The sequence below is a fragment of the Vipera berus genome (genome assembly GCF_964194415.1).
Source record: "Vipera berus genome assembly, chromosome: 1".
Lineage (NCBI taxonomy): Eukaryota > Metazoa > Chordata > Lepidosauria > Squamata > Viperidae > Vipera > Vipera berus.
This window is the reverse complement of record NC_138202.1, coordinates 340,483,224-340,495,365: the sequence shown is the minus strand read 5'-3', so window position 1 is coordinate 340,495,365 and position 12,142 is coordinate 340,483,224. Positions and strand designations below refer to the sequence as shown.

Below are 12,142 nucleotides of genomic sequence, written 5' to 3'. Positions count from 1 at the left end.
TCTTATTACCAACAGTTCAAATAATCGAAACAAAAGCATACAACATACATTGGAAAAAGGTACGGAGGGACAATAGCCATTTATTTCATTTGCCTTTGGCTGTGGGATTTTTATTGTTGCTTTAGGAATAGCAACTAATGTTAGCTTGGAATACTTGTTTACTTCACTCACTCACTTAATCAATCAATCAATCAATCAATCAATCTATCAGAATGGAGTTGGAAGGGACCTTGGAGGTCTTCTAGTCCAACCCCCTCCTCAAGCAGGAAACCTCTACCATTTCAGACAAGTGACTGTCCAATCTCTTCTTAAAAACCTCTACTGATGAAGCGCCTGCAACCTCAGACAGCAAGCTGTTCCACCAGTTAATTGTCCTCATTGTTAGGAAGTTTCTCTGTAATTCCGGGATGCTTCTCTCCTTGATTGTTTTCCATCTGTTGTTTCTTTTCTTGCCTTCTGGTGCTTTGGAAAATAAGTTGACCTCCTCTTCTTTGTGGCAGCCCCTCAAATACTGGAATATTGCTATCATGTCCCCCCTAGTCCTTCTTTTCTCTAGACTAGCCAAACCCAAATCCTATAACCATTCTTCATATGTTTTAGTCTTTAGGCCTTTAATCATCTTAGTTGCTCTTCTTTGCACTTTTTCCAAAGTCTCAACAGCTTTTTTGTAATGTGGTGATCAAAACTGGATGCAGTATTCCAGATGTGGCCTTACTAAGGCTTTATAAAGCGGTACTAATACTTCACGTGATTTTGATTCTTTGCCTCTGTTCATACAATCAAGGATTGTGTTAGCTTTTTTGGCTGCTGCCGCATACTACTGGCTCATGATTAAGTGATCATCCACTAGGACTCCAAGGTCCCTCTCACAGTTAATGTTTTTGAGCCACTTACTTTTTTTAAGCTCCTACTGGTCAGCCAGAGGGAAAATGCAGATTGGTTCATTATTCTCAGCATTCCAGGAGTGAATAAATTTGGCACGTTTGCTTCAAACTGCTTTTGTGGAATTGAGGAATGGAAATAGTTTTTCAGACATGCCCTTTAGTTTGCCATAGTTATCGCCATACCATGCATTTCTCTAAATGGGGTCTGTTAAAATATATGTATAAGTGTGTAATGTATGTTTAACAGTCCTGACAGATTCACTGACATATATGGATAATCCATTAAATATAACTATTTATCTTAAACATAGATAATTCATAGATAATGCCCAGATCAGGTTTATCAACTTTCAACTGGTCTATATAACCAAACATTTAAGAGAAGCTTGTGTAGCCCCTACACCATTCTTCCTGCTAGCCAACTGATCAATTGGATGTACAGTGCAGAAGGAAACTGGCAATCTGCTTTGAGCTCCTTCGCCTGTTCCCAGCAACTCTTAACGGTGTGTGAAACCAATGATTTGCATCAAAGCCACTGGAATTGAGAAGAAAGTTATATTGCTTCTCCTTTCTTCCAGATAAAACTGATTAAGATGTCATATAAATACCTCTCACCATTCACTCCCAGGCTTCCATGTTTGCCATGGTGACAAATTTCTGTTGCCTTCCAAATTTCTAGTGCTGATGTTCTGGCAAGTCTGCATTTGGACATTTTTATCTATTCATGCCGGTACACTGGTAAAAAGCCAAAACATCCCATTTAGTGAGAGCACCCTATTGAGTAAAACCAGCTGTACAATTTAAATATTATTTTATTGCCTTGAAATAGCATTTCAGCACAGGAATATACTAAAATTGCTTATAATTGCAGTCACCACTTAGTATCGTGTGATCAACAGAGGATTGATTAATCTCATTACTGGGTTTATTTCTTTGTCTGGAAAATTCTAGTGAGATCATATATATATTAAAGTTATGCAGTGTAATTTCAGATATATGTTTTACCACAAATGTCCACAAATTCTTACTGTTTTCTTCAAAATAATTAAAGCAGAATTACACTCCTTGAGCAGTGGCCATCCTATGGCTGGATCACAAGCTCACTACAGTACAAACAACATCACAACACATTACAAAAGGGAGGGACTAATGCAATACTGTTTTCATGAAGCACTCCAGGAATACAACTATAAAACCTATTATAATCAAATCGAATGGATAGAGTAATGAACAGTATACCTACTTGATTTTGAAAGGTGTTACACAAGAATGTTTCAACTTTTTGGGAGAGACTGAGGTACACAGAAAAGTTGTGATTTTTTAAATGTTCTCATATATTTGAAAAATTAATGCAGGTAGAACAATACCCATATAGGCTGTGTAATTTATAAGACACAATCTAGTTATTAATTTAACTCATTTTCTGATGTTGCACAAAATACTGAATCATAAATATTAAATTGACAAGGTTCACACCATATGCTAACATAAAACAAGAACCGATCTCCCCTGCTGAAATGTCAGATACAGAAATTGCTTGAGAGGTGTGACTTTTCCTGTGGTAAAATTGTCTTTGGAAAATTTGGAAAGGCTCAAGAGATGAGATTTGACTAGAGAAATATCGTATTTTTTTAAAAAAAAAATAAGGTTATTTACAAATCAAAGTTCACTTTTGTTATATTTATTTGATGTACTTTTTTGTCCCTTTATTATTTTCCCTTTCCCTTTTATGTTAGTTTGTATTTTAATGCATGATGTTGAAACTTAATAAAGATATTATATAAAAAAGGAAAGGCTCAAAAGATGCATAGATAGAGAATGTGGGTGTGGATGTTGGGTAATATCCTGCCTTCAAATAAGGGGCTGAGCATTTTTGGTCTCTTTCAGCTCATGGCTCTAAGCTTTGCCTTCATACTATATGACAATATAATATACTGTCTCTTAAAATAACTCCTGTTACTACCTAAAGTTGAAATGGGGAGCTATGATTTTAAAACTTATTTTGATTTATTTGGGAACACCTTAGAAGTTTACCCATAATATTTTTCATGGGTAAGAAAGACAAGCTTCTGCAGAACACAGTTTATTTACTAACTGTTGAATTGCAGAGGACTGTGGGGAGGTTTGAAAGTGTATGTTCACTTTCATGTTCATGAAAGCAGTCCAGGAGAGCCCAGCAGGCATAACAGAGGCTCCGTGCTAAGTAACTTTTCTTCACAATACAATCCAGAATGGATAAGGCGCTGGAGTTTCATAACAAGCAAAATTACGTATGCAAACAGAGATCACTAAAAAAAAAAGACTGAAAGAGATGAACTGCTGCAAACAAAATGTGTGCCACGATTTTACATCTGTGGATCCTTTTTGGAGAAACAGTTTACACTTTCCTGCCTGCCTCAAAACTGCACCACATTAATTGCTCTTTCAGCCCTCAGGCTTCTTCCCCTTGTCTTGCTGCAGTCAGTAGCTTTTTGACCCTTCACTTTCCTTCTTCAGGTTGCCTTCCATGCCAGGCCCTCTGGCACAGCTCCCCATCCCTTAATCTGACTCCTACAGACTTGGCAAGTTCAAGGTGACTTGTTCAAATCAAGACAATTTTCCGCCCCCTTCTCCACCCACTTTCTCTCTGCCGGCTTCTCTTTGACCAATCGGGAATCTTGCAGGGCTGGGTTTGAGGGACTCCTCCCCCCCAAAGTGCAAAATTACACGTTTCTTTCCTAAGCCTTTCTGTAAACAGCCTGAGCCCTTTGCTTTCATGTAAGCAGGGATTTTTTTAAAAAGGAGGGCCACTGCTTGCTCAGCAGAATTAAGAGGGCTGTTCAGTAAATGTGGCTGGCTTCCAGTTCATTTGGTGCTTTTGCATCTATGTGACTGAAGGACTTCTCTGATCCTTCTCTCCGCTCCACAGTCAGGAGGTAGCTGGCATTGACGTCCAAAATTGCAAAGGACACCACCATACTGTAAGTTTCTGGGAGTTTAAATTCAGGGAACGTATTTCCATTTCCTTTCTTTTCTTCTTTTTTCCCCTCCGATTTTGCGGCTTCTTCAAACTGACAGCTAACACAGAGAATTAGCTTCCAAACCCTCTGCTGGTTGATACTGTTTTTGCAGTGGTGCTGGATGAAGAGCTGGGCCCTTTTGTAATGTACAATGAATGAATGATGCAATCCCAAAGAGGGAAAACATCAGCATCTCAATCTGGAGCAGAAGATTGTTCTGTCTGCATACTGCATAACATGTGTCATTTTGAGGCTCCTATCCCTCTGGTAAAAGGCTTTTAACAATATAAGACAAACTATATCCAAATCATCAACACTTGTTTCAGGGGAAATCTTATTATGAAGAACTCTGCTGGATTACACTCAAAGTAAAGCAGATCATCTAATCCAGTAGCTTGTTTTTTACAATGGTTAGTCAGATTCTTCAAGGAAACCAAGGCACAGGTTATGAAATTGATATCTTGTTTACGTGCTTAGAAAGATTTGCTATCGAGTATAGAGATTCCATTTTGCTCCCATCAGTAATCACCCCAATAGATATATTTATAATAAATCTGACCACTGTTTTGAAGGCATTTTAAGCTTCTATTTTTAAGGTAGTAATCTTTATTTTTAAAAGCAATTTAAGCCCATGCCACATATTCTGATGTTGGAGAAATGTTTTATTTTGCCAGAGGAAAACAATGCAGGATTCTGTGGGGTGAGAAAACATATCTTCATTAACCACAGTATTCAGTGTGATTATCGGAAAGAAATTGAAACAATGTGCTAATGAAAGGAAATCTTTTGAAAAAGAAAAAGAGAAAGCAAGAAAAGCAGAACTTTTCAAATCCTTTTTGTAAACAGCCTTCAGTTTCTCTGAGCTGCAGTTCTGCGGTCAGTTTTGTACATGGAAATCAGCTGGATTTTGTGGAAAACTGTTTGCAGTGGATGGGTCAAGCAAATTTCTCACAACTACTAGCTTTCTGCAGCATTTCCAGTATAGACACCAGTGTTCTAAGCTGATGAATGGTTCAGCAAGGGTGAGAAAGAAAAAACAACCCTAAGAGTCACAGAAGAGCACAGAATTCACATATATTGTTTACTGAGATCTGCCAAAGGTCTTGTAATTCAGAGGCCCCCAACCTTTTGGGCACCAGGGCCCAGTTGCGTAGAGAAAGGTTTTTCCATGGACCAGAGAGTGCGTGGCTTTGTGTGCTGCCTGCATCCCACAGATGGGACTTTGCTTGTTTGTGTGGGCCGGTTGCGGGCATGCCGTGGCCCAGTACCGGTCCATGGACCAGGGATTGGGGACCCCTGTTTTAATTCACTATCTTTATAGAGAGAGTCTGCTTGCTGTTGTTGGGATTTTCTTCCACCAGGCCAAGAAACTGGGTTAGTATTTTTAACATTACTGAACTGTTTATTGTTCCAGGTAACAGATTCCACAGATGATGTTCCCAGTCCCTGATAGAATCATACTGTATTTCCGTATTTTGTCTCTATTTTGTAAAGGTTGAAGAAAGGTAGAATCAGATTCCCCTGCAGAGGGAAGCTCATATCTTAAAAAAATATCATTATTAATATGCTTAATGAGATTAGTGTTGCTGTTTTTTAAATTATTTTCATTATTCTTACTTTGCCTATGGACAGAAAATTCTAAAAATTTTCAAGAAAGCTGGCAAGAAATAGCTACATATATATAAAACCCGAATGACCAAAGATCCACATACAAACACCCGCGAAAACCTCAGAAAACAAATATATATATGTGACTGACTGATGAGAACATGACTGACTGATGAGAACATAAAGAGTTCGAAATGATCATCTCAGCCTCCCAAAATTCTTTATTAGCAATTTGAATAATTTGCACAAATAATGAGCTGTCATAAGTTGACTATATCCTGTGGATAAGCCTTGAGTCAGGCCAAAAACAGGAATGAAAGAGTTAATTAGCAAGGTGCTTTCAAAAAGCCTTGACAAATACTTAACACACATTTGCCTTGCCTTCTAGCTAATAAAAGAGAGAAAGAACCTGTGGCTCAGGAAGTTAAAACAACTGCTTAATATATCATCAGCCCAGGTTCGAATCTCAGATAAAGGGTATGACTGACTGATGAGAACATAAAGAGTTCGAAATGATCATCTCAGCCTCCCAAAATTCTTTATTAGCAATTTGAATAATTTGCATATATATATATATATATATATATATATATATATATATATATATATATAATATTAACAAAAATCCTGCTTAAAATTGCTGCTTTAAAATGTTTTTAAATATATAAACACAACTTTCTTTTTCTTCTTGGTGATTAGAGTGAATTGCTTTGCACAAAACAAAAACAAAACAGATTTTTGAAACTGCCAGTTCAAGTTCCTTGCTTTAAAAAGGATGATTCATCATTGTCAACAATTTTTTTTAATCTTTGAAATCTAGGACTGGCCTGTTTAAGAGAGGCTACCCACTTATTTTTTCTCAAAGCTAGCACTCTCTCTTTTCTAAAAAGATATTCTGGACTCATCTACTTGACTGTTTTCAGCCAAGGTGGACAAAGAGCAAGCATATAAGTGGTAGGTTGCACATTTTCTCAGGCTATGTTGTTTGATGTCCCTGATGATGCAGCAACGAGGCTTTTGTCTCCCCTTGGCATGCCCCAATTACCTTCTGGGGTCTTGCCAATTGTGTCTCCAGAAAGTAACTGTTAGTAAGGATCAACCCACTGTGTGCTGAACTAGGCAAAGAATGAATGAGACAAAGCTCAAAGCAAGAACCAAGCAAGAAAGATGGCACACTAGCAGGATCGCATATCGCACTAAATGATTATTAGCTTTACTAAAGTTTGTTCACCAAACCATGGCCAGCTTTGTACAAAATTCTGTGTGACTTTGATTGCCGAATCATGTCATATAAGAGGAAGCCACTTCAAATTCTCACATCAGGCATTGATGGATTGTGCAGCAGTCTCTACTGCCTTCTAGTGCTCAACTCTGCCCACAGGCTTTTTTTTTCAGTTCCAAAGGTGGAAAGCATATACTAATTCCTCTTCACCATGAGAAACTGAGCAAGAGGAAAAAAGATTAATTATGTTAAGAAAACATGAATAGAAGCAATCAAATAATGTGTGTTTTCATTCAAATGGGATTAAATGCAATTGTGGGAGTACAGAACATCTTTCAGTATCTTCTATAGCGATAGCAACTCATTATGTCCATCTTCAGAAGCTGTTTATTTCCAGATATATTGTCTTGGGGATGGACAATAGGACAGGGATTTCCTTCCTTCTTTGCTTCTAGGTTTCTTAGAAGCATCTGGATGGTCACAGTGGAAGCAGAATATGGACTGAATAGATCTTTGTCAGATCCTATAAGGCATCCATCACATTCTTTATGTATGTATTAGTTCACATTGCTAATATAGGCAGTATTTTTCATTACAACCTAAATATAGAAAACCCTAGCCTTTTCTCACATAAACTTACCATTAGCATTTTGACTGCTGGGAAGAAAACACAAGAATATTTAAATTAGAGCAAAGGGATGCATTAAATATCATAATATATCCTAATTTATTCATATAGATTCTTATCCTGTCCTATTGCATTACATCAAAGTGGCACAAACAAAATTAAAAATATTCAAATAAAAATAATAAATCCTCCAAATTAAAACTCTGGTAACAAAAGGAAATTAAAATATTTAATAATATTAAATATTATATATTTTTTTTATTAAAGAAGATATTCATCTTACAAGAGAATCCCACCATTGAGTATTATTATTGAATTGTCCAATGAAATGTAAAGCCCCATTGAACTTAATGGGACTTACTTCTGAGTAGGGATTATTTGGCTCTGGCTGTCTAAACCGAAGGTCTGGTGATGCTGCTGTATTTTTTCTCTTGCTGCCTCCATTCTCCAATTTTTTTTGATGTGTTGTATTCTTACCTCGTTTCTGTGTCTGTTAGATTTTCATCCTGTAGACTGCCTTGTCTTATTTCATTCCCAGCAATAGCTGGAATACAGTGAGGTCACTTCACTGGATGGCTGTTCCAAAACTGAAGCCCACTTTTCAGAGAAGAATGGCATTTTCATTGCTTATGAACTAAGCAATGAACTAGAAGCAGTTCTTATGCTTCTAGTGCCAGAATCAAATTATCACTAATCCTTTAAACATGTGACGATGCCATTTTTTATTCTGGTTCTCCTTGAATTTTACTGTACTAATAGCATCTTGGCTATTAGGATACGGTTGAAGGATACGGTTTTTGTACAAAAAATTAAACAAGAGATGAGTCTGTTTTTTTTAGAAAATAGGACGGAAGGGATGTCCCTGCGAATAGTTTGGGATACGGCTAAAGCTTATTTGAGAGGCTTGATAATAAAACAGATGGCAGTTAAACGTAGAAAGGAGGAGGAAAGTAGGAGGGAAATTGTTGAGCAACTTACTAAGGCAGAGAAGGGTCTCCAGGTAAACCCACAGAAAGTGTACGGGAAGGAGCAGGTGGATTTTTGGAGGCATAAACTCAACCTTGTGGACCAAGAGAAAATAGCACGTCAAATTAGGGTGGCGAGGCAGAACTATTTTGAATATGCCAATAAACCAGGGAGATGGCTTAGCTATAGAATAAGGAAAGAGAAGGAAAGTAGAAGAATTGAGCAGTTAGAGGATAAGAGGGGGACACTGATAGGGGATAAAGAAGGGATAGAAAAGATAGCGATTGAGTGTTTTACAGAATTATATCAGGAAGAAAAGGTTCCTGAGGAGAGGATTAAACAATACCTGACAGAGTCAGACCTTCCTAAGTTATTTCCTAATGAGAAAGAGGCCTTAGATCAGGAGATAACAATAGCAGAAATTGAAAAAGCGGTCAGACAACAGAAATGTCAAAAAAACCCAGGCACTGATGGAATTCCTGCAGAATTGTATAAGGTATTAGTGGAAGCGTTGGGAAAACATATGAAAGATCTATTTAATGAAATTTTGGATGAGGCTATAGTCCCGCAAACTTGGTTGGAGGCAAATATTAGTTTGATTCCTAAGGATGATTTCCCTTTGAAGCATATTAAAAATTATAGGCCAATATCCCTTCTTAATTCAGACTATAAAATATTTGCAACAATAATTGCAGATAGATTAAAAATTTACTTAAACCAATTCATACATACAGACCAGAATGGGTTCCTTCCCACTAGACAAATAAAAGATAATCTCAGAATTATATTAAATGTTCTGGAGTATTATGAAAGCCGACCAGATAAACAATTAGCTTTAATATTTATCGATGCTCTAAAAGCATTTGATACGGTTAATTGGGATTTCCTGATGTGTCAGTTGGAACATATGGAGTTTGGGGCTAAATTCTGTAATATGATTAAAGCAATCTATACTAAGCAGGAAGCGAGATTGTTGATAAATGGGAATTTAACTGACAAATTTGATATCTGTAAGGGCACTAGGCAGGGTTGTCCACTCTCCCCACTCTTATTTATCCTAACCTTAGAACCCCTATTGAGAATAATAAGGAAAGATGAGGAGATTACTGGGCTTCAGATAAGAGACCAATTTATAAACTGCAGGCGTTTGCAGATGATATGGTCTTCGTTTTGGAAAACCCTCTGGAATCCAGCACGGAATTACTAAAAAGGATTGAGGAATTTGGAAATGTGGCTGGTCTACAAGTAAATAAAGATAAGACAAATATATTGACGAAAAATCTTTCAAATAGAAGTAAACAGATGTTAGAGGACACTACAGGGCTTAAAATCGTGAAGAAGGTGAAATATTTAGGAATCTGGTTGACGGGAAGATGTTCAAGTATTAGGGAGGATAATTATTCTAAATTACTGATACAAACAAAAATGGACCTGGGAAAATGGGGTAGGATACAGTTGTCATTATTAGGAAGGGTAGCCACGGTGAAATCTTATGTTTTGCCGAAATGGAATTTTCTTTTTCAGACAGCACCAGTTAAACTTTCGCTGAAATTTTTAAAAGAGTTAGAGGGGGTAGTTTCTAGATTCGTATGGCAGGGGAAACGGCCCAGGATTGGGAAAAAAATGATGCAAGAAATTAAGGAAAGAGGGGGCCTTGGCCTACCGAACTGGGAACTTTACTATCAGGCTGCCCTCTTAGTTTGGGGCAAGGAATGGATAAGTTTAAGGAATAATCGATTGTTGAGTTTGGAAGGATTTGATTTGCTGCAGGGATGGCATGCAGCACTTTGGCGGGAAGGTACTCCTCCAAGCAAACAGTTTACTCGCCACTACATAAGGGATATACTGATTCGGAATTGGGATAAGACAAGGGCTAAGTACTATGCGCAAATTCCGTGTTGGTTATCAACTTTGGAAGCCTTGACCCATCCGACCCTACTCAAGAAGGGAAGAAGACCAACTTACAAAGAACTTTTAGATAGCAGGGGAGAACTTAAAACACGACAAGATCTGGCTCAGCAAGGGTTTCAATTGGAGTGGTGGGCCTACCTGCAGATCCAGTCAAGGTATAAGAAGGATAAGGAAGGAAGGGGTATTTATCTGAATCTGCAGGAATTAGATAAGATTCTGCTGGGTCCGGAGAAAGGGATGATATCTAAGTGTTATAAATTGCTGCTAAGAATGGCATTTTCATTGCTTATGAACTAAGCAATGAACTAGAAGCAGTCCTTATGCTTCAAGTGCCAGAATCAAATTATCACTAATCCTTTAAACATGTGACGATGCCATTTTTTATTCTCGTTCTCCTTGAATTTTACTGTACTAATAGCATCTTGGCAAAAAAAACAAAAGTACTTTTCCATTTCCTACTACTGAGACTGTAATCAGTATCCAAATCACTCCACCTTTTCTCTGTTGCCCAATGCTAAAACAGCAATCTATCACACCCTCAAAGTTCCAGCTTGCTGGATAGCTTCTTCAGCAATAACACAGTTGGTTCTTCTGTCCCTAGAGCTGACTTCCAATAGAAATGGATAAAAATGCTAATTAAATCACATGCCTGTTTTTATTACTTTGGCAATAATCCCCTCCATGCTATAATTTATTCATTTATCTAGAGCCAATAAGATGTCCAAAGCTACTTATATAAAGTTATTAATAATTAGACAGCCCATGTCTTCAGGTTCAAAATTTAAAGAACAAAAGATATAAGAAAACAGAGGACTGTTCGCCCACCCACCCCCGGATGGTGATTCATTGCTTTAGCTTCCTTAAATCATATCTGCAAATTTATGTAAAATGCCATACTAGGAAAAAAAGGATAAATTGAGCATCACCTGGGTAGCCCTGATTGATGTCTAGTTTACCTTTCAAGGATGTTGTTCTAAGTTGCTTGTTTTTTTCAGTTCCATTGAGCAACAAAACTTATGATTTGCTAAATTCCTGAAAAATGGTAATGGCAGCAGGATAGAAACCAGGAGGCTGTGAGTTCTAATCCTGGTTTAGGCATGAAAGCTGGCTGGATGACTTTGGACCAGTCACTCTCTCTCAGTCCAACCCACCTCACGGGATTGTTCTTGTAGGAAAATAGGTAGACGAATGAATATATTCACTGCTTGAGTTGCTTATAAAGGCAGGATGAAAATCTAATAAATAAATACATTCTGGGTAAGTTTTAGAGTTGGTTGAAGTAGTATTTGGTTGGGATTAGTGGTTATAAACAGATATATAGCTTATTTTATTGCACATAAGCCAACTGTACATTATTGAATAATGATCAAACAGACCCTAACTTTTCATTTTTTATGAACTCAGCTGTTAGTCATTCTTTGTAACAAAACTTCAAGCTATGTATTATGTTATATAATTGCTTAATTTTTTAAAACTATCCACTTGAAAGAGCTTTAAACAAAAGCAGTGCCCTTTTCTGCTACCCCTGAAGGTTGCCATGAAAGGAAGAATCTACCATTTAAAATGTATATACACCCTAAAGGCACTCAAACATTAAAGCATGCAGTGTCATCCACATTACCTAGGATTTATATCCCTTCAAGAGTAAGTAGGGTCGAAGCCCATAGCTGCAGTCCTCTTGCACATTTACTTAAGTTTAAGAACTAATCTAAGGATTCCTAACACCACTAATCAAAAATATCCTTTAGCTCTCTTTTGTCTTTCCCTCTTCATCGGTTGCTGCTGTTTGTTTGCTTGACTGATTTATGAGAAAAATGATAGAGCAAATGGCAAAAACCCTGAGAAAATTATGAATGGGAATAGTACATTTGGATCTCATCTATGAACGAGGCAGGACAATTATAATAAAACAGAACAGAACAGA

General features: G+C 37.3%; 1 protein-coding gene across 2 annotated transcripts in view; it reads left to right on the top strand.

The window, feature by feature from the left end:
- PSPH (phosphoserine phosphatase) overlaps positions 1–12,142 on the top strand; it is a 34,739-nt gene that overhangs the window by 6,696 nt on the left and 15,901 nt on the right. The window contains exon 1 of one of the 2 annotated variants that reach the window (XM_081346557.1): positions 3,612–3,844. The exons of the other annotated variant lie outside the window; for it this stretch is intronic. The gene's annotated coding sequence lies outside the window, so the exon portion shown is untranslated. Of the gene's footprint in view, positions 1–3,611; positions 3,845–12,142 lie in introns of those variants that run through there. 2 annotated transcript variants of the gene reach the window in all.